General features: G+C 40.9%; 1 protein-coding gene and 1 long non-coding RNA gene across 5 annotated transcripts in view; one reads left to right on the top strand and one right to left on the bottom strand.

Annotated features, from left to right (window-relative positions):
- ESR1 (estrogen receptor 1) overlaps positions 1-23,651 on the top strand; it is a 204,434-nt gene that overhangs the window by 72,152 nt on the left and 108,631 nt on the right. The window lies entirely within an intron of this gene.
- Positions 21,482-23,651, bottom strand: part of LOC308473144 — an 8,255-nt gene continuing 6,085 nt past the window's right edge. The window contains exon 3 of the long non-coding RNA XR_013983947.1: positions 21,482-21,716. This is a non-coding gene — a long non-coding RNA (uncharacterized lncRNA). The remainder of the gene's footprint in view (positions 21,717-23,651) is intronic.

A 23,651-nucleotide genomic window follows, 5' to 3' on the forward strand; every position in this document is an offset into this window, starting at 1 on the left:
AATAATAATAAATTTATCTATACCCCACCCATCCAGCTGGGCTTCCCCAGCCTCTCTGGCCACAGGCACACAAATTTACTTATTTTACATTTCTATCCCACCTTTCCTCCAAGGAGCTCAAGAGAGCATACATAGTTCTCTCCCTCCCCATTTTATCTCCACAAGAGCCCTGTGATGTGTAGACTAGTCTGAGCAGCAATGACAGACCAAATATTATCTAGTGAGCTTCATGGCAGAGTGAGGATTTGAATGTTGTTCTTGCAGGCCCTAGTCCAACACTTTAACCACTATACTGCACTGTGATACAAAGTGAAAGGTCTCTACAAGTTGTGACTTGTCAGTATGAATGCAGCATGCCAGCTATATATTGCACGCTTCTGGATGCATAACAATCAATGCTGGTTTTTTGCTGCTGGCCTGAGATAAGAAGTAGTATATGTGCGCGTGCACACACACACTTTTTTCCCCTTGGAAAAAATGAAATTTAGCAGAAGGAAGAATAAGCATTTTTCAAACATCAGACATGAGAGTTGCTGGGTAGCAAAATCTTATTACTCTCTAGAATCTTAGAAATTGAGAGATAACAAGAAATATTTAAGTTTTATTGAAGATGCATGCCTTTTAAAATTCAGAAATATCTTTCTTTTCAGAGCTGCAGAACATACATTGTCCTCAGAATGGTATCCAATTTCTTACTGAATGACATCCTGAGAAAGGAACATGTATATTATCAAGAGAAGGACGGTGGGCACTCTGATAGCTTTAAAAAATTGATTACTCTAAGTCAGAATTTCATTCCTGGTTATTATCCTTGGTAGCATCACTGTCTGTAAGACTGCAAATCCAGCGACTAAGCAAGCTCAGCACGGTCTACCAGGCATACCGTATTTTTCGCTCTATAAGACGCACCAGACCACAAGACGCACCTAGTTTTTGGAGGAGGAAAACAAGAAAAAAAATATTCTGAATCTCAGAAGCCAGAACAGCAAGAGGGATCGCTACGCAGTGAAAGCAGCAATCCCTCTTGCTGTTCTGGCTTCTGGGATAGCTGCGCAGCCTGCATTCGCTCCATAAGACGCACACACACTCCCCCTTACTTTTTAGGAGGGAAAAAGTGAGTCTTATAGAGCAAAAAATACGGTATATTGTGATCTACAAGGTGCTCACCACTTTTTTACATCCCTGTCTGAAATGAGGATTGTTCCCACACAACCTTTTACCTTTGCTCTCCATCCCTCCCCATGCATCTCAAAGAGAGGTTGTCTATGAGAAACTATTGTAGCTCCACTGCTTGAGCAAGAAAGTGGCTCACACAGAAGGTGCTGGCCACTTAAAGATGCTGCTGGACTTCTTATTCATATGGGAAACTAAGTGGCATTTTTCAAGGATGGGAAATTGGCCCCAGCATTTCCAGAATCTCATTTCATCTTGATTTTAGCTGTCAAACAGCCCCAACCCCTAAGGGATGTACCTGTTACCCATGCCCTTAATCTCTCAAATAACTCAGGTCACTTCCAAACTATTGCCGTTTTAGGGTGGTTTTCAGTTACATTCTGGCCAAATCCAGGTATCACAGTTAAAATCCTGCATTAGTATTTGCACAGTCTTAGGAATGTTGTAGTGCAGTTAAATAAATAAGGTTGGGCCTAGTTAACCCAACGACATGCATTGGCTCATTATTCTAGATTTGGTTGCAAATATAGCCTACTGGGGTCTTCCTGAATCTATTTCACAGATTTAAATAAATGGTAATGTCACAGCGCCGTTAGACTAGATGTTGAAGTCAAAGAGTTGTTAGACTAGTTGAGACTATTTTGGAAATTACCTTGAGGCAAAAGGTGCTGTAGTTGTATAAAGTGGTATTACTTCTTATTTAATGAAAACTGGGTGGAGATTTCATAGAGCTTGAAGGGAGAGTGTGGGATTCCTAGTGAGAAAGGATAGTCCAACATGAATGATGAGCTGACTTGCAAAGGAAAAACTAGTGACTAATGCTTGACTGTGTTTGGGCAGAATAGCCCCTTAATAGCAGGTACCATAGCAAATAACATGTAAATATCTTTTGTACCAGATGTGTAAATAAATTATGTGTGGCATTGTTGGCTATCTTCTGGAGAAACCATTCCATCAGTCTATTTTCTAAAAACCAATGTCCGTTAAAGTAATTTCTTTTCAATCAGTGCTCTGAAAACACTGTCCTTATTCATTGCATAGCTGGAAACATCAGCAAAGTTAGTCGTTTCTATTTTGCTGATGCATTTATTTCTATGCACACAGCTTATGCTAAAGTAGGACATCCAGCACTTTCCAGTCTGGATGCTTTCCTTCCCATCCGCTCTATATCTGCCTTCCAGTGGCTCCCCCCCCCCCCCGCACTCTCATGACTTTAAATATAGTCAGTGCTTTTTTCTGGGGGTATTCAAGGGTACGCAGTACAGACACCCAAAGGTTCAAAGTGTGACACTTACTGTAGCAACATGGTGAGTGCTGGCTCCTTTTTCTCTTTTAAAAAAGCACTGAATGTAGTCAACATGCATTACAAACTCCACTGGAGAAAACTGTTCTGGGGGAGGGGATTTTAGAGCAGGGAAGGTTTGATAGGAAAAGTGTTTTGCAACTCCACCCCAACTGCATTGCCACTTCCTTTCACCCTGACTGGGCAACTGTGACATGGTGTGTGTAATAAGTAGTTTGGGATGGAGCCCAGGCATGCCATTTGCCCTTGAGTTACTGACTCTCAGCCTTTAGAAGACTAGTGGTCTTTTACATAGAAGACCAAATAATTCTTTAAAGAAATATAAAGCACAAATCATAATTGGTAATCATATCTTGTTCTGAAACTGCCTAGAAAACACACAAGGAATTTTGATAATCTGGGGGTATTAGAATATCTGTGTTACTGCTAATTATGATTCTGTTGCATACTGATTCAACAAACTCTGCATTGGTCATACTTCAGTGGCAAATTAAGTCTCTTATGAAAATTTTCTGAAATGCAACTGAATTACGTGAAGAAATCCTTAATGTAGAATCCACTTGCTTACAAAGATTTATGTCTCACATTAGTATTAAAGCTAAACAACTAGTTTGTAATTTATGCAGTAGTTTTGAGTGTATTTTCCATTTCTTAAAAAGGAGGGGAAAGTTTGGCAAAAAAAAAAAAGCATGCAGAATAGAAGAATTTGGCTCTTTGGTGGAAAAAAACTCAATGGTTTTGGTTTGGGATAAATTAAATGGATTTAAACCTCTTAGTTTTTGCACACATATAGTGGTTTTAAAATAATCTATAGCACAACATTTGCAATTATGGCTAACCTCATATTAACCTTTTTTGGAGCTGAACTGTTACAAAATCAGTGTGGTTTCTAGAATATCCTCCCAAATCCAGCTGTTTCAAAGTAGTAATGTTGATAACCATGAATTGCTTCCCCAGCCATGGGCTCTTATTTACAAAATTATAGCATCTGGATGTCTCCTAGGATTTCCTATTTTCATTATTTTCCTGGTGGATATTTGTTTATACCAAGAATAGGAATCATGCATCCCTTACACATACCAAATAACATTATAGTTTCAGTTCTTTGACTAGTTTCGGGCATGAACTGCAAGTGTGCTCTGCCACTCTAAGACAGCCTTGCTGAGCTCTGGCAAAGCCCATACATACCTGAGTGCTAGAGACCATGCAGTACGCAGGCTGTGCAAAAGCCCTGCTCTGCAGCTGTCCTAGCGGCTCTGACAAGTCCATTGGAATCTTCCAATCTTTATTACTTTGCCCCCAAAGATTACTGTTGTATTTCACCAAGCATGTGTTCTACTACTCCATCACCCTAATCATGTGGCAACCCTATGATTATCATTATGAAGAAGTGCATTTGTTATCGTGAATATGCCACATGACACAGTGGAAACTAAGGAAAACAGAAGGGCAGATGAGGCAGGGATAGTGAGCCTGTGGCCCCCCAGAAATTGGAGAAGTACATGCCATGCTGGCAGGGGATAGAAGGAATTACGACAGTACAGTGGTATCTCTGGTTATGTACTTAATTCGTTCCAAAGGTCCGTTCTTAACCTGAAACTGTTCTTAACCTGAAGCACCACTTTAGCTAATGAGGCCTTCCGCTGCCGCCGTGCCACTGCAGCACGATTTCTGTTCTCATCCTGAAGCAAAGTTCTTAACCTGAGGTACTATTTCTGGGTTAGCGGAGTCTGTAACCTGAAGCGTATGTAACCCCAGGTACCACTGTATGCCTCTGAATGCAAGCTGCAGGGAATCACAAATAGGGAGAGTGCTAATGTGTCCATGCCTTCCTTATAGGCTTCCCATAGAGATCTGGATGGCCACTGTGAGAACAGGATGCTGGACTAGATTGGCCTTTGGACTGATCCTGCAGAGCTCTTATTATGTACTTATGCACTACCAGGCCAGGATAGCACAGATTGCAGGATAGCACAATTAGCACAGATGTTTGATTTGAGAAGTGTCAGTTTCTACTTCAGCTCTCATGCAAACGTAGTTTAATATTTAGGATAGTACAGTCTTAATTGATGGATAGAATCTTGAAAAGGAGTGCTGCATAGCAGTGATTTCACTGGCTTTTTCTGCATTCTCAGAAACTGAATTGAATATAGTATCTATGACAGCATTGATGATTTGGAACTTCACCTTTGAGAAATAATTATTTGAACTGAAATAGGCAAGGCTGTAAATCAGCAGAAAAGAGATAAGACACCTGGTCTTGACAGATAACTTCAAAACTGTTCAAAACCCTGGAAGATTATAGCAAGCTATATTTACATAATGGTCTGATTTTGAGGCATGGCTAGGTAAAAGGGTGTGTATGATACGAAATAAAAGGGAACCTTATTGTCTCTGGCTGAAGGAAGAGAAGAATATTCATCCCTCCTCCAACAGGTCTTTTGTACTATCATTATGGCATTAGATGAAAAATATTACGGATAGAGGGTTGCTCCAAATTCAGGTGGTACATGATCTGATGGCCAAGCCACACATTACAGGATGTGGCAAAAAGGAGTGCAAGAGCATGCACATTTCTGCTCAGCAGCAAGTAATAATAATGATTACATGATACAATCTCACAATATGTGAGGGAGCCTGATTAATTGATTGAAAAGCTTGGGGATGTTATCACTGAAGAATCATTTTGACTTGTAAAAATGCTAATTGTGACTAGAAAATTGGTGTCTTGTCTAGATGGCCTAGAGTTCCTCATTTCCAATTCAATAATGTACTAGTTTAATTGTGAAGACTTGCAACAGAGGTCGCCAACATGCAGCTGTGTTTGCTAGTAGCTCCTATGGTGCCTGCAAAAATCTCAGTAAATTGCCCGTAAAAAAATAAATAAATCAGAGTGTACAAAAAGACTGTCTAGCTCAGCATCTCCTACATTGAATGCAGCCCCTTAAATATGCCCACATTTCATTGGGTTCCCAGATAGGACACCCACCTTCGCATCTATTCTGAACAGAGGAAAGGTGTAAAGAACTGCTTTAGGTGCTTTTTTCCATTGACAAGGCAGCCATGAGGAAGCATGCCTGCACTATTTTGTGGCCTTGTGTTTTCCTTGTCTTTGAAATGTGGCAACCATTTTGTGGTATATCTTTGTGGTATATCATGACAGTCACTTTTTAACAGGTATGCACAACCCTTTTTTTCAAAATTACAAACATGCCCATTGGTCCCTAAAGCTTGATGGCCCCTTATTTACAGCAATGCTTGCTGTGTCATATAAATGAAATAAAGTTTTCTATGATTTCTACACTAACTTCTAGATCAAGAATATGAAACAAACATGGTGAATCCACAATTTTAACCAACCCTTCACTTATATGCTGAGGTCTGGGCAGAAATCTCTAAAATTCCGTTTGCATTGTGAGAGAAGCATCAATTAGTGTCAGTGGAAATTTCTCTACTAATGCAGACAGCAGATCTTTTGGTGGTGGATGGAGAGGGAATTTTATTTGGCCTTAGGAGGGGCAAAAGCATTAAAATCTCCCTTCCCTCCATACATAAGCTCTGACTACTAGGAGCCAAGACAATTTCAGCCTCCAATTATTTTTTTTAGGGGGTTGGAGCCCTTCAATGTTCAGAGGAAGTCTTGTGTTGTTGCATTGGGCTCTCCTGATTGGGCTCTGCTGGGCCTGTTAGTCTTATTATTAAGATTATTGCATGGCTACTTTTAACAAAGCATCATCGCTAAGCTGGTTGGCTCTTTTTGAGTGTATATATAGCAAAGGAATGGATCCAGGCTTGGTCATGCTTAGAATAGACTCATTGAAATCAATGGGACTTAGTCGTGGTTAACAAGACTTGTCTATTTCAATGGGTCTGTTACAATCATGAATAGGCTTGGCTCCAACCCAAAAATATTACAGGGAACATTGGCCTGTTTTTGTTTTTTTATATCAGCTATCTCTTTTCAAAATGATTGTATTAAAAATGACTGCATCTAAGCAGCAGAGAGATTATTTTTGAGATGTTAACAGAAAACATTGAAATTTAGGATTGCAAAAATGTTCTAAGGTTACAGAAGCATACTCACCATAGGATGGACGTTATAGTGCATGACTGCAATTCATCCTTCATACATTGAAATCTCGCCCCCCCCCCCGAAATTTCATTAGAGATAATGGAATCTGTTGGTCTTGTATCTTTATATGGCTAGTTACAGATAGCTAGAAACATAATAGAGTGAATTGAGTGCATTTTTAAAAATTGGAATATACTTTAGAAGTCATGATGATGGAGTTCCAGGGCCTGGTATCTCCTATATGAAATTAACATTTCTAGGAAAAACTGCATCAAGAGATAGCATTTGAGAGGTGGGCCACTTTGAAAGATGAAGGATCTTATGTAACCTTCAAAATACAGTGTATGTAATATTTTGGGCAATTATCCTTTCGCTGCATTATTATCCTTTCGCTGCTGTTATTATTAGGTTTTTTCCTTGTGTTAATGTGTGTGTGTGTGTGTGTGTGTGTGTGTATCCCCCAGCCTGCTTCTTATTTGCATCCCATTGTCCCCCCCAAATGGTTATATTTATGGCATATTTAATATAATCTATAAAGGGTCTCTGTTAAGACATGCAAAATACAGGTTTGAAAGCTGGCTTTATTAACAGGCAGCAGCTGCCATTCAATTCATATCTCTGTCTTTTTTTTCTATGCACCTTTTTTAGCGGGTTAAGTTACTTACAGATTTCAGTTGAAAAAGACTGCATACATCAAACTCCTAGATATTCTCAGATGTTTTTACTATAGGTTTTATTAACCATGTCTCAGATTAGAACTAGTATGCGATCAGAGGCTAGTATAGTAGAGATGTAGGATCTGTGGTGTCCAGATGTTATTGGACTTCCAGCTCCCATCATCTTTAACCATTTGCCATGCTGGCTGGGTGATAGGAGTCCTAGATCTTCTGGAGGGTATGAACACAAAGCATTTCCTATTTATTATGTGTGATACCTGATGGTTGTCATAGTCAGAACTGACCTACTGAAATGGACTTAAACCTTTTGATTTCACTGGATATGATTACTCCGAGTATGATTGAGTTAGATATCACCCTGAATTTATAAATTGCTTCATCACTGAAAAAAAGCAGTGCATAAGGCAATGCACAATAAACCCCATTAAGAATACAGATACATACTGTTGCCCCAAGCATTGTATGTCTAGTTGCATATATTTTCCATTAAATTATGAACACTTATATAACCCTCGAATGAAATATATACATATGGGATAGAAATGGCTCCTACAAGAAACATCTGGAACAAGGGCTCAGATCCCAGATGTGGCAATAGAGTTATGAGCAGGCCATCCAGCTGACTTGTGCTGGCCTGAGGACTAGAAATTCAATATGCCGGTGCATCTAAATTTTAAAATACAGTCTATTAGGAACCAACCAAACTGTAAGTCATCCCAAATGCTTCAAATAAAAAATGTCAAAAGTCCTAAAAGAAATAATGTCTTGTCATGAATACATTATATATATTTATTATTTACATTAAATATGAAAGTATATTAGGCATATAAATCCCCATAGACAAAGTTTACTATAACCTCAAACTGCAAATGTCCCTTATGCTTTCCAAAACAAATAAAACTGATTCAAGTGTTGAGCTTTAGCCTACCTGTTCTTGAATATCTGCCCAAAATAGCTAATAGTGCAATCCTACACACATCTACTTGGCAGTAGAGTCAATGGGGTTTATACTCCTGGGTAGGAGTATATAGGATTGCAGCCTGAGTCTATGAATACCTTAGAAACAACAGATACAAAACTGTCAAACATATAGGTCCTATGTTATAGGCACTCTTAAATGCTCCAAAGCAAGTTAGATAGTAAAAACATGCTGTCTTATCCTTAGACATGAGATTGATTCATCTGCTTACACTACATCAAAGTTATGTTGACTGTCAACATAATAGCTGAGCAGTGCAACACAGCAGTAAGTCCTACTCTGCAGAGTTGCAGACGACTTGCAACTACATATATTCTATGCCAAGATCATATTGAAATAGAACAGAGCTTTTTAATACTAGTTTCTATTTCAATACATTGTTTTCTTTTAAAATGTAGGATCATATCACTAGAAAATGATGCCAGTAATTGCCAATGCCAAACTCTGTCACCATTTTGTGTCTGGTGGTCCTGAGTAGTTTTCAGCCATGTCAAGTGGGCCCTGGGGGCAGAAGATTTTAGGAGCCTTTGGGGGGGGGCCTTGCTCATCCATACAATGTCTATTATATGCGTCCAAAACAAGGTTTCTGGTCTAAATTTGTCTAGCCTCAGTTTCAAGCCACTTCAATGTATTGTTCCTTTTTTGCTTCAAGAGAGGCATAATCCATCAATAGTGCACCTTGCATAATATCTGTTACGCCAGAGAAAACAGTGCCTTTGGACAAGTTGATGTATTTTGAATCGTTGTGTTTGTCAATGAAAGAATAAATATATAGCTATCTTTAATGTTAGCTTCGTTAACACTTAGTACTACCATAGAGAGTTTACTGCGCAAGAACAATCCAGACTATTGACCACTCCAGTGTACTTCTGGAGTGACACCATTTGGTTTGCCAGAAAACAATGCAAACAAGAGAACAAGCAAAGAAACCAAGATTGTTGAAATAATGAATAACCCTGATTTCCTACCCCACCCCGCCCCCGCCCCCGGCACTGAACTGTGTTCTTTGATCTTTTCTGTTCTGAGTGTTGAAACATCTGCCAAGAAAAAACAACTGTTGCTGAAACACCAAAGTCCCGTTTGTTCCACTCCAGAGATGAAAATGCATTTCTCTCTTTACACAGCAGCTGAGATGCAACATTAAAGCATTAAGGCTCAACAAATCAGTGGCTTTTCCTGCTGTTGATTTTACTAGCCCCTTTGTTGGTGTGAATATTGGATGGAGTTTTACTTCTATTTTGATTTGTGCTTGCAGAAGCTATTGTTCCATAACCATAAAGCTGATTCCAAATGTCTATATTTTGCAGTGCTTAATACCTGAGCAGTATGCATGCAACCTTTCCAACATTGATATTTGGCGTTCATTCTTCAGTCTCCTAATGGTGGAGCGAGCTTGAAGCCGCCACTCTCTAGCAATTCCAATGCAGCCAAAATTGCTGTCTCTGCACTACTGCCATGTGGGGGACAGCTATTTTGAGCATATGCAGAGTTGTGGTGGAGGGGCAGGTTAAAGCCTTCATTCCCCAGGTATCCCAATATCAATATCATTTTCTCTGGCACCCAGTGATCTTTTCCATGTTGCCCACTTGATGGCTGATCAGCCTGGCAGTCAGGAAAAGTGCACAAGGGTCCCTGAATCTTGGAGCCCTGAATGAAGAGCAGCTGAGGGATGCATGTAACCCATGGACTGACGATTATCCACACCTATCCTAGGGTACAAGCCTGATTCCACATTAGTCAAGCCACACTTTGGCTAGACAAAGAACAAACCCTGTTGTGTATATTGTTGGGAGAGGGCCCTTATTTGCTCATTTCTACTGTAGGGCATACTGACCTTGGCACTGTATTTTTTTGGCAAACAAAATCCTGCAGTAGTGAAGCTTGCTTGACAAGGGCACATGAAATTCTTCTTTTCTTGTATCAGAATCACATTTGTGGTGAAGCACTCCCTACTCAGTAATTAAAGCAAGCAGTATGGTGAATAATGCTCAATATTCTCCTCAACATAACAGTACAAATGAGTTCAAATAACTAAATGCTTCTCAGCAATAATTCAGTCTTCCAAACACTAATTCTTGGCAATTTCTGCAAATTAAACAACTGTGAACGTCTGCAATGCAAATGCTACTGGAGCCGTTATTGCTCTGGAGAAGGCTTAATGTCTTCCTGGATTTCTACAGTGCTAATGCATTTATGTAAAACGTTCCCCTAGACTCACTGCATAGGGTGCTTTTGCAGGCTACGAGGGTAAGCCTCAGGTCAGAATGCCTGTCTTCCCATAACAAAATAAGTTCTCAGGTCAATTCAGCCCTTCTTCTATTGATCTTTGCCAGGGGTTTATCTATCAGACACAAATCTCCTTGGGTTTCCTAAATTATGGAAGACCAGATTCATGCCTGAAACTGATAGAGAGATGTGCAACTATTCTAAAGCCACTTCCATATGCTTTGGGATTATTCTCTAATCCTTTCCTTCTGTTCTTAAATTAACCATATAATTTGTACCATATTGGATAAATCCTTTAAGCTATCTCCTCATATTCACCAGCTGTATTTTGTACATAAGACAAAGAAAAGCTCAGTTGCAAAAAAATACTAGTTTCATATAGCAGGTTGCTATTCATACAAGCTAGACTTTGAAATGTGAATGCCGACAAATCCAGATGCATATTGTGAATGTCTGAAAGTAGGCATTTAACCATCAGTGGTGGAAATCACATTTAAGTGACTGTAAACTTTCACATGGGAACATATTCACAGCATTTGTGTTTAACATCAAACAGGACTTTGGGCAGGAAACTTACATTGAGTATGGTATGTTTTATGCCAGTTCCTTTGCTTGCTTCCGTGAGAATCTAGTTATGTGATCAAGCTGTTTTTGAATGGATGTCATTTCTGCTTGGGTAGTCTCATTGGGTGGGCTATGCCCCCAAAGGAGATCTATGTATGTGTGTTTATCAGTTACAGTTTGTGGTGTAGGCATGACTTGATAAGAATACATTTATGGACAACTTTGGTGGGGTGGTTCTCCAAGCTTCAGCTTTAGCTAATATTAGGTACTCCATAGTTCACTGTGAGGTAGATGGGGAGTAGCTTTATCAGAGCAAGTGGTAGTGCAAAATTGCAGACGCAGGAGCCTGATCCAGAATGGGACCACTGGAGGAAGCAAAGGGATTTTCAGAAAATTCCACCCCTAATGCAGAGTTGTGATTTATGGTCATGGTAACCAATTTGTTACAATTGTATTTGATTGGAGCTGTCATCTCGATGCAGGATGAATGAGAAAAGCTGTCATTCGTTCACCAGTGACAATTTCCTGTAAGTGGAAACTTTTTTTCTACTTTGAAATACTGGCAGCAGAGATTACAACAGTGTCTATACTAAAAAAAAAAGTTGAGGCCTATTAGACTAAGACAGTAGGATGTAAGAGACTCGATCTTTACTAGTTTTAACACATGCAGTGGAGCCAATTTTATTCCAGTGGGCCATTGGCTCTCCTTAGTCATGTAATGGTGTTTTAGTGCTTGACTGTACTGTTTCTGTTGTGTTGGTAATTTGTTATTTTCTATTATATTAGTGCATTGATGATATCGTTCACATTTTGCAAGCTGCTCTGTGTAGCTTTTGAAAGAAGTGTCGGGTATAAAATAGAACTAACTAAATATGTGGTGGTGACTCTAATGCTTATGCCATCATATTCCACATACACAGTTACAAAAAGCAAGGACTGCATCCTCTGTGGCAAGAGCTGTGGTCGCCTGTCTATTACCTTTCAGGCATGGGTCAGGTAAAACCCTGGGACCAGCCTGAAAGGGAAGAACTGGGGGCTCACTGATCCTTCCTTTCTAGTTGCTGGTTCAGTCCTTTTTTGAATGTGGCACCTTTTTCTGTCACCTTACAGTATGTAGAATTGCAGCTAACAAGAAAAAAATGGGGGCCCATATGGAATGCACTCTCATTTCTTCCTTAGCAGGTGCAGCCAGCAACCTTCCTTTGCAGCCATAGCTTGAATTCAAGCTATGACTGCAAAGGGAAGAAAGGACAAATTGGGAACACATTTCTAATTCTTGCTTTGAAGTGGAATCATCTGATGCCATATGATTGACAGGTGGGCCACAACTCTTGCCACAGAGGATGCAGTCTACCTGTCAGAATGACCCACAAGTGTGTGTGTGTGTTTTGGATCCATCCCACCAGCCAGATCCAGTTTCTAATCCCTGATCTATGTGATTGCATGTCAGCAGGACATACTGCTTATTATGTGAGAAAGTCGTCCCACTTCCGAGTGGGATGGTGTTGCAGTCAGATCACGTGTCCTCTACACACAGCGGGGGCTGGCGAAGCCCCGTGTCATGGCCCCTGGCAGGTCAATCCAGTTGGCCGGGGGGGCGTGGCTTACCCCTTTTAAACCACAGCACAGCAAGGGGATCTCCCTCTTGTTAGATTGGATGTAGCAATATATTTATCTGGAAGGCTAGGAAAATGGGGCGAGGTTAGTGAATAATGTTTCTCTCCCATTTAATTTCCCAGTGTAAATCCTTCTCCCTCCAGCTGTTGTTTGACCTGCTAGGTAGACAAAGAAATACAGATACTGTCTTGTGTCTGTATTGTTCTCCAGCACAGCAAATAGCAAACAATTGCAGCTCTAGTTCAATTCCTCTCCCTCTATCTGATCTATTTGGGAGCCCCTGATTTTTTTAAAAAAGTCAAAACAATAACAAACGTTAGCAAGCCAGAACGCCAGAACTTCCAGTCATGGATCTTTTGCATAACTTGAACTTTGGCCCTAAAACGATATTTGGACTAGGGACTGTCTTCCCAACTGTGGCAGATTTCAAAAAGCACCCAAAATATGAAAAGTAGGCAATATAATATACTTAGTGCTTATAATAATAACATGAGTTTTTGGTGGCATTTCTTTCCACATATCTGTTTCTTGAGCTGCTGTAGTTCATGTTTTTTTTAACACCATTCATGTTGTGAATGTTCATGTTGTGTTTCTTGTGGTGGTTGTCTTGTATCTTCCAGCTCTTTTAAAAGACAGTGTCTACAACATGGAATGCAGACACAATCTGGAACCACTCAAACTTGATTTCAAATTACTATGGTGGAGTTTCTTCTAGAGTTCTGGCTCTCTGCTTGTGGTTTTGCCTCCCAGCAATACTTGAATGTGGACAAACGGCTGGCCCAGTTTCTGTCTTGTCTTTGCTAGCAAGCTTATTTTCTCTTTCTGATGGAATAGGTTCTACAGTTTTCCATTGTAAAGTTGTTAATCCTCTCATCCTGCTGTGGTTTCACATGAAGTTTTACCCAACAAATAAAGTGATAGCTAAAGCTCAGTGTGGATTTCAGCTCTATGATGGCCAACTTTTTGTGATCATGTTCTCATACAAAAGTTTTTGAAAACCCAAGACTAAAACTGACAGCAAACTGGCAAACAGATATTGCTCTTCTGTCATTTTTAGTTAAAGAAAAACAAACCTTGTACAGTCTTAAGCTTCATATATGTGTGTTAGAGAAAGAGAAGTCCTGCTCACTTGATCAAAGAGCTATAGATCTGTCAGTTTTCATTTGTTTGTTAGTACTTTAATTTCAAATTTTCAGATCCTTTTCTACCCAAGTAGGCTGCCTCCTGTGATGGAGAATACTGTGCAGGGATCATAGGGAAGAGCCTATGTAAACAGAGCATGCTCCTTGAGACAAAAGAAGGTATCGCAGTACATAGTAGGACTATGGGTATCTAGTAAGATTGCTCACCTAGCTTAGCAGCCCCCAAGGACAAATCACCAAAAAGCTTTGAGAGGTCCAGAAATACAACCAGTGTTACCATATTCATACACCTGAACCCTGAATGCACCATTTCTCCATTTCTCTTCACTTGGGAACTTGGAATGACAGTGATAAATGAAAGGGAAATAAACAGACCATGTATTCCAGAAATATGATCAAGTTTCCTCAAGATTTATGAATTATGCAGAAAACAAAGAAACCTTTGGTTGGATCCAGACATAGAGTAGACCCATGGAAATAATTGAGACGAGCTAGTCTTTTTGAAATCTACTGCCTCCCAAAGCTTTTGAATTTTTTGTGGGGGTTTTTGGGGGGAGGCCTGTATATTGCAATGACGGTGGCTTACTCACCTACACCTGTTTTACAACCCCTTGTCTGAGACAGCCTTTTATTATTTAAAATTGTCAACAATTGTCTCTTCACTGATTTAAGTGCATAGCTCCTTAATGTTTACTCACATGATTTATGTTCTGGATCTTTAACATCCTCATGGCTGTAGGGTGAATAGAGTCAAATGAGGACAGGACTCCAATATATTTAGTAGTGTAGAGGTTGGAATTTATAAAGGTGAAGCTGGAATATTACAACAAGCTGGCAAAAGGAATAGCCTCTTTGCCATTTTACTGGAAAAAAGAAGACTTCATACAATCACTTGTAGTAATTGTTCAGTTTTCTGGTTTAGTACTGCTTTGTTTCAGGTGTTAATGTAGCAGAAAGTTAATGTATAAACTATACTTAGGAAAATTAAGAAAACATCAAAACAGAGGAAAGTGAATTGTATAATTTATTTTCCCAAGCGATTATTATCTTTGAGTTTAAAGGCCCAAATAATCTAAAAAGTCAAACACACACGTAAGATAATGAACTTGTAGATGAACTAGACACTGTTCATCGTTCAGCCCCCAAAAGAACTTAATTCAGACTGAGTGAATGGGCAATAAAATTCCAAATGCAATTCAGTGTAAACAAATATTAAAGTGTAGGAGCAAAAAAATCTCATTTCCACATAGACACTCATGGAGTTTGAACTGGTGGTGACTGACCAGGAATGGGACCTATGGGTTGTAGTGCGTAGCTCGGTGAATTGCCAATATTCCCAGAACCATACAACAGGCATGAACTCCTACGTAACACTGTTCTCCGCGCCATTCTAGTTTGTCAACAACTTTCTTGGAAAGAGCCCAGAAGTGGTTCAAATGTGGCTTTGGTTACAGTTTTAGTACAGTACACAGTGCCTTCAAGAAAGGACATAGTTGCCATGGCTGGCCCAGTCTGGCTTGTGCTAAAACACAGCAAGTATAAAATGCTCAATAATGCTTCTAGGCTTCCTCTATCATAGACTGGCATCTAGATGTTCTGCCTTCTCCCACAAGTTCTGTACCTGCATTCTCTGCCTTGTTCAACAGATTCTGGATTCCACATTCTCTACCAGAGGCTCTTATGTATAATTTTCAGAAAACACCACTTAAGGAGAGAATGAACCCTTGGAAGCACTACAATTCTGAAAATAATAGCCACATAATCAAATACATCTTCTGCAGAGTATAAACTTAAAGCCATTACTCAGCAAGATGGCTTTGAAAATAATTGCTGTAATTCTGATGACAAGGAAACTAGACCAGCACAGGGGGATCAGTTTACTCTGCTAGCCTTATAGGGCTCAGCTACCAGGCTTGGTTTACTTCACCCAGTTGTGCTAATATTTAATGACACATTTTGGGCAAGTCCTAGTTGCAAAGGAATACTTGCTGGCTTGGTGTATCCTCACATTTGATCAGGCCTGCCCGGCTCATTTTGGGTACCATCTAATCACCCTCCCAGCAGTGCAGTTCATTACACATCTGCCTGCTTTGCCTCTTCCTGCTTTGCCTTGGATAGCAACATTCAGTTTTTGAGCAGAATCTGAATGAGGTATTGGGGGCTTTCTTATGATGGTCATAGGTCCTACATTACAGAGTGCAACTTTCTATTTAAAGAGCTTTCAGTGGAGAATCCTCTACTGAAGGAGGCTCTTATGTGGTACAAGTCTAATTTCAAGATAATTATATGAAGGGAGAGCAGAGACCTTGAAGTTGTCCATCAACAGCACCTGGTAGATGACTGAGAAGACACAGAAGTCACTTGGTCGCAGTCTTCCCCACTATGATGAGATATATTTTGTTTCTATTTAGATTATAGACATTATTTATAAATTTGTATTTATACCCATAAATTAGCATATGCAAATGCCATAGAAGCTTGTGTCATTTTGGGTGGCGGGGGGTGGGGTGGGTGGATGCCTAAGCGGCCACACGAGACCCTCTGTCATTGTTACTCTCCATGGAGTTTTTCTGTATCCCAGGATGGAGGGAACAGTGACTATTCATTAGTAGCCAGCTGCCCTAAGCCAGCCACTGCTGGACTTAAACTGTCTTACTGAATTATACACTGTCCTAGTTGCGCCTGCACAGTACAAACCACAGTCCTCTTTGCCTAGGGAGTCAGATGACCCCAAAGAACTAATCTACTTGTGTAATCAGTAATTATAGATTTAATATTGTCTCCAGTTATGATAGTTAGAGCTAAGACTCCACTGTTTAGCTTATTCTTGTGGTTACTTTCCTTTTCCTATGTAGTGTGTATGCTTCTTATTCTGGGCCTATATATTAAATAAACAAGAATTTAACAGTGGCAATGAGAAAAAACCCCAGGTATGCCATCCTGTGGAAAAACTGAGGAATTTAATTCAGAAAGAGAAGAATATGTTGACATACTGGGCCACTATTTCCTTGCTAATGTAATCACTGAGATGACAAACAAAAGGCAGCATTTCTCAGTGCTTGTGGATGTTCAACTTACTCCCTTTTAAGAAGCTTGTTAAAACCACAAAAGCCAGAAGATAAAAGTTTGGCAGAGTTGCAAAAGATCTTGTCTGACCACTATATTCCAAGGCCAAGTATAATTGTGAAACGTTTCAAATTCCATAATAGGAGGTTGAAGGAAGGTGAATCTGTATCAGAGTATATAGCTCATCTCTAAAAACTTACTGAACCCTGTTCTTCTGGAAATCTGGAGGGAACGTTGAGAGACAGATATGTGTGTGGAATTAGTCATGGAAAAAATAAAAAGCAATTACTGGATGATAGGGATCAGACCTATGATAAAGGTGGCAACTACCATGGAAGCAACGGTGACAAATGTACAGGATTTGCATCTTGACAACAGAGAAACTCAAAATAAGTCTGTAAGTCAAGTCTGCAGCCCACAGCAGATGTTTAGAGATCTGGAAAGGTGCTATTGTTGAGGAGGAATGCTGTCAGCCTCTGTTGGTAAACACTGAATGTCCCAATGCTATAAATTCATAAAACCTAGGCATTTAGGAAGAAATCGTGAAGGAGGTTGTCTGGTTCCACAACCAAGTCAATCCAAGAGAGAGGGAAGAAAACAAAAAGCTTATTATTTACAGATGGAAAGGGGAGAGGAGGCAGATTAGAAGATCCGCTTGGTTTACTGTGTAATAGGAAAAAAAGGAGACTTATACTGTAACTGTGCAGTTCAGTAATCAACCAGTAGGCATGGGAATACTGTAGAGTCAGGGGTTTCTGTTACAGTTGTCAATGAAGAGAGTTACCAACAATGTAAAGGAGACCTGAGTCCATTGGCCAAGAGAATAGTGAAATTAAGGACTTACACTGGCAGAAATCTCCTAGTCCTAGGATCAATAAGAGTTCAGTCACACACAAAGGTCAACATAAAGTCTTAAAGGCTTTAATAGAAAAGGAAGAAAGGCCAAACTTTGCTTGGTTCAACATGGCTGAAGTAAAGTAGAGGCATAGAAGCCACCCTAAAATATTTCAAGAAGGAGTAGGTACAGTAAGAGGAATAAAAGCCAGTATTTATACCAGGAGGGCAGCCAGCCAAAGTACTGTAAAACCAGAGCAGTGCCCTGTGCTCTCACAGGGAGAACTGAAACAGAACCGGGTAGATTGGAATAAGAAGTCATAATCAATCAAATTTATAAATTAGACATTTACTCCATTCCAAGAACTTAGTACTTGCTCGCATTGCTTGGAGAAGGCCTCCATTTTAAAAGTAGGACATGCCCCAGGCTTACCAGCAGATGGAACTTGAGGACTGCAAGAAATTCAAGTGTAACAGGTTGCCCTATGGAGTTTCATCAGCCAGAGATATATTCCAAAGGGCCATTAAAAAGCTCCCAAAGGACATCCTGGAAGTTGTGGTGATGATTGATTACATTCTCCTCATCACATGCAAAAGATCAGGACCATCTTCCAAATCCTAAGATAAAGGTAAAGGTAAAGGTACCCTTGCCCGTACGGGCCAGTCGTGTCCGACTCTGGGGTTGCGCGCCCATCTCACTTATAGGCCGGGGGCCAGCGCTGTCCAGAGACACTTCTGGGTCACATGGCCAGCGTGACAAGCTGCATCTGGCGAGCCAGCACCAGCGCAGCACACGGAAACGCTGTTTACCTTCCGGCTAGTAAGCGGTCCCTATTTATCTACTTGCACCCGGGGGTGCTTTCGAACTGCTAGGTTGGCAGGCGCTGGGACCGAGCAACAGGAGCGCACCCCGCTGCGGGGATTCAAACCGCCGACCTGACGATCGGCAAGTCCTAGGCGCTGAGGTTTTACCCACAGCGCCACCCGCGTCCCAATCCTAAGATAGTATTTGCTAAAACCATCCTCTTTTGAAGATTGCCCTATGCAAATCACTGGGCTTTTAGAACATCTGGATCTGTCCCCTGTAGAGGCATTCCAGATCAGAATGTGGACTCAGCAGACTCCTGTACTATCTGGGGTAATCCACTACATTTTACAGGGGCCGCAACAGAATCCAGGAATGAATTCCGGGCAATGAATATAGAACTGAGCTATATTATCCCTGCATCTTGTGGGTCATGCGGGTGGTGTTACCATGACAAAAACAGCAAAGGGGTCTGAGAGGTTTACATGCCTGCCAAGAATTTTCTGGATGAAAGCTGTAGCTCATAGTGATGTCTAGTGGCTTGGAAAGAGTTGTTAAGCACTGTTCCCAGTGCCAGCTGCATCAAGAAACTCCAGCACAGACCCCCTTGCACCAGAAGAACCTTCACTTTGGAACTCCCTGCCTATTGAGATCAAGTAGGTGTCTACACGGTATTCTTTTGGAACCTGCTAAGAACATTCTTGTTTAGACAAGCCTACCGAGATGCTTGGATGCGGGTGGTGCTGTGGGTTAAACCACAGAGCCTAGGACTTGCCGATCAGAAGTTCGGTGGTTCAAATCCCCATGACGAGGTGAGCTCCCGTTGCTCAGTCCCTGCTCCTGCCAACCTAGCAGTTCGAAAGCACGTCAAAATGCAAGTAGATAAATAGGTACCGCTCTGGCGGGAAGGTAAACGGTGTTTCCATGCGCTGCTCTGGTTCGCCAGAAGCGGCTTAGTCATGCTGGCCACATGACCCGGAAGCTGTACGTCAGCTCCCTCGGCCAATAAAGTGAGATAAGCGCCGCAACCCCAGAGTCGGCCACGACTGGACCTAATGGTCAGGGGTCCCTTTACCTTTAACCAGATGCTTAGGAAGTAATTCTAATCTGCTTTAGTATTTTAACTTTTGAATGATTTAATGTATTGTTGTGATTTTTCCTTGATTTTGTTGGTTTATCATTTTGTAAACCGCTTTGAGGTTTTCTACAATCAAGCGGTGTATAGATTTTATGAAATAAATAATATAAATAATTTTGCATTTAGACTATGCTGGCCCCTATTTTAGGGAAGAGGATTTTTTCACAGAGGCTCATTCAAAATGTGGAGAACGTTTTGGCTGTCCAGATGTTGCTGAACTACAGTTCCCATCATCCTTCACCATTGGGCATTCAAACATCATCCTATCACCCAGCTTCAAATGACCTTGTTGAAAGAGCAGTAAGGGATTTTAAAGAAGTACAAGACAATGCCACAAATCATCATAGGCATAAGTTCTGGCCAACTGCTAATGGGAAGGGGACTAAGGACTCATCTGGATTTACTGTATCCTGACATGAAAGGAGAAGTATGGGGGAGGGGACTGCTTAAAAATCCCTACATGGCTACCATGTCAAAGACTTAAAGGTTCAGAATTCATTCTTCCCAAAAATTCTCAGTACCCACTAACTTACATGGATTCCAGGGATGACCTGATAACAAACGGGGCCTTTATTATTTAAAGTTGCAGTCTTCTAATAGTGAGTAGTCTGTAAGTATTAATGTGACATCTACATGTGGATAGATGCATCTGAAGTACTTGAGCCGTCACCCAAGAAGAACCAGAGCCCTGGAGAGTAAGTGAGAATTCTGAACCTGGTTGTTCAGGGCTGTTCATAAAAACTGTTCATAAAAGTCAGAGACACCAGTGATGGACAGATGAATCTAGAGGAGATGCCCACTCCTGAGAAGAAGTGTGATCCAGTGAGAGAGCAAAGAGCTCTTATGTTATTTGAAGGACTGTGTCTGAGTTGTAAAGTAAGGGTGGAGCAATGTTGTAATTGGTTATAATAGAGTTAAATATTGTCTCTTAGTTATTATGCTTTGGAGCTGAGACTCCACCCTTTTACTTCTTCTGAAATTACTTTCCCTTTCCTATGTAGTTGTATATTAGCTTCTTGTTCCGTGCCTACTATGTGATTAACCTTGATTTCTGTTAACTAAATAACTGTTGTATCGCTGAATGATGAGACCACCAGAGCTGGTCCCCCCTCCTTCTGTGTCATTTACTAAGTGAGGTTACCAGGGCCTTCAGCATGACTTCACCGTCAGTCTTCAACCTGTCTGACTACAGCTTCCCTCCACCCTGACTGCTTGTAGTCCAAAACTTCTAATTCCCTGTAGGTGAGTTGGCAAGAGGAGGAGGAGAGATGGCGAGGTCCTTTGCATTGGGCTGGGTTGTACCCCACACATAGTGCAAACATAATGGACTCTTTGTTGGATTCAGGTGCCAATCACAGAGACTGGCTTTTAAAAATACTTGTCATCCAATGGATTTCTGATGGTGTACAACAGCCATAAAATTATTCAAAGTGCAAATACAATAAAATTACTTCCTGGTAATTTACAGACTGAGAGGAAACAAAAGACTATAGAAACCAAAAGCAGACTGAGGTGATATAATCATTTAAAGTTCCATGCCAAATAAAAATGTCTTAAGGAGGGATACATAATAATTTATAAACATGCTGTTTTCCTGATTAATATTCAAATTGGAGCATAGGGACTCATTGGATTTCACACTTCTCTGAATTTTGCAATGTAGTTCTCAGCTTTAGAAGTGTATACAAAAATGTGTATAGGGAGGGGATGCATACCAAAATGAGTATTTTGGGACAAAATGCTTACAAAAATACAATTTAAGGAAGTGTATACAATTTAAACACAGCTTTTGTGTGGTTTAAAAGAACAATTTGCAGAAAACAAAACAGAATGGAAACAAAACAAAACTGAACAGATGTGAAACTGACAACAAACATGCCGGGCAAGCTTTTACTATAATGATACCTGGTGACTGACAGGTGGGTTTATTTATTTATGCATTTTATTTTATATTTCTACAATTTATATACCACTTAATTACAATGGTCTCTAAGCAGTGTACAAGGAATACACTCTAATGAAAATAAATATTAGTTAAAGCAATTAAATCAGAGTCTGATGGATTGAGCGGATGAAATCAGTAGGGGGTTCAACGGTCAAGAAGGCGATTTCTGCATGTGCTGTAGAGGAAATTGAGAGGCAGATGGGATTAACAACCTGGGAAGGTATCCCATCTAGGAGAAAGAAAGCTCTGATCCTAAGCCTTCTGTCTTGTGGGATATATTTGGGAGAAGAGAAGGCAAGAAGAAACCCTACACAAATCCCGAGTGGAGTCCCTAAGGTGGTTGGATGGCACCTTGTACGCCTCCTTCTAGCAACTCCCCGAGCCAAGCATGTGCCAAACGTATGACTCTGCTTTCTTTTGGACCACATTAGTGAGGCCGAGGGGAGGGTGTCATTCTCTGGGCAGCCTAGGACCTCCATACACTTCCTAGGCTTGTACACTATAGAAGGTCACTTCAGTACTGGTAACACAGAAGTTTGACACTCCCCCCCCAACTGCCTGGAGGCACACTCCATTGTTTCTTGAGACAGAAAGATACCACCAGTAGTTGCCGAAATTCAACAGGGACCTCAACTGGAAAGGAGTTACATAAAATTGGACCTACAATACTGAACACACTGCTCCTGATGAATATGAGCTGTGTATCTGAGCCATGGGGGACTACTAACTGACTCCCCCAATGACCTCAAATAAATACAAGAAGCCTGAAGCTGGCCCAGTAGCACATGAGCAGCTGGTGAAAGCTTTTCAGCACAGAAGTGGGGTGTTGGCAGCAGTCTGTCCCCACCAACAGTTTAGCCTATGATGTTTATACTAGCTGTAGTGTCTGAACCAGACATAGAGCATATTGCAATCATTGAGTCTTGAGGTTGCCAATGCATGAATCACCATGGCCAAACTATCCTTGTCCCACCCGCCTGTCAAAATTGGCCCCTTGGGGGATGGAGTGAAAGAGTGTCCCAAACAGGATTGAACTCCCTTGAGGAGCACCCCTAGAGGGTTCAGAGGAACTCAACTAGTGCACCCAAACTAGGCAGGATTGTACTCCGTACTCCTCAGCGTGGTGAGTTCACTCTTGCTTTCTACAGGTTGGCCAATCCAGCTGCATCTTTACCTCCCCACACACCTGGTGTGACATCAAGTGAGGTGGCTGTGGTATGGGAAAATGCCCTCATGGGCCAAATGGAAAAGCCTAGTTGGCTGGTGGTAATCCCGATGTAATCCAGCTACAGCGTTTCCAGAACAAGGGTAAATGTTGCCAGGCTATCTCTGCCCTGAAACAGCCAAAGCTGACCAATCGGTCAAAGCTAGTAGAAGGCACTCTGTTGCACTAAGGCTACCTGATCCTCATGTGACATTGTCAAATCAAGGAGACCTCCATGCTACATACCTGCTACTTCTAGGGGAGTGTACCATTCTTCCAGAAGCAGAAGAATTCTAATCCGCCAGACCTGAGAGCCACCTTCCCATATATTTAGAATTCAGTTTTGGTTTATTGACCCTCATCCTGTCAAGGTAGAGCTTAAGAGTCTTCTCCTTCTGTTGAATGTGCTTTGGATCACTTCCTTGAGTTTTCTGGAACTCATGTTCTGCAGACACCATAATGTGCTGCACTCTATTTGCTCCTGGTCTGCATACTTTAGTTTGGATTATGTGGCATAATTTGTGAAAGGTTGAACTTGTGGGTTCCTGTCTCGGGAATGGGATCCTGGTTTGGATATCTAGTTTAGATTCCGCCTTTCCCCTTAAACTCAGCAAGTTCAGTTTAATGTTGAAATTATGATTCAGGTATGTTAACATTGTCAGGGAATTGTGTACAGTAATTACATTTGTCTTCAATCTCTAATCTGCCCTCTGCTGTAGCATTTTTTTCCAACCTCAAAATAATGTGGTATAAATTCCATTTAAACATGTTCATTACCCTTTGTGTTTGTAACTCTTATTTCATTGGACCCCTGGTTTGGAAAATATAATAATGATAGATTAAGTGTATGGCTGCACAAATAAACTTCCTGTATGCATTAGCCAGCTTTAAACTTACAACCCAACA

This window comes from Podarcis pityusensis, assembly GCF_964106645.2.
Source record: "Podarcis pityusensis genome assembly, chromosome: 3".
Lineage (NCBI taxonomy): Eukaryota > Metazoa > Chordata > Lepidosauria > Squamata > Lacertidae > Podarcis > Podarcis pityusensis.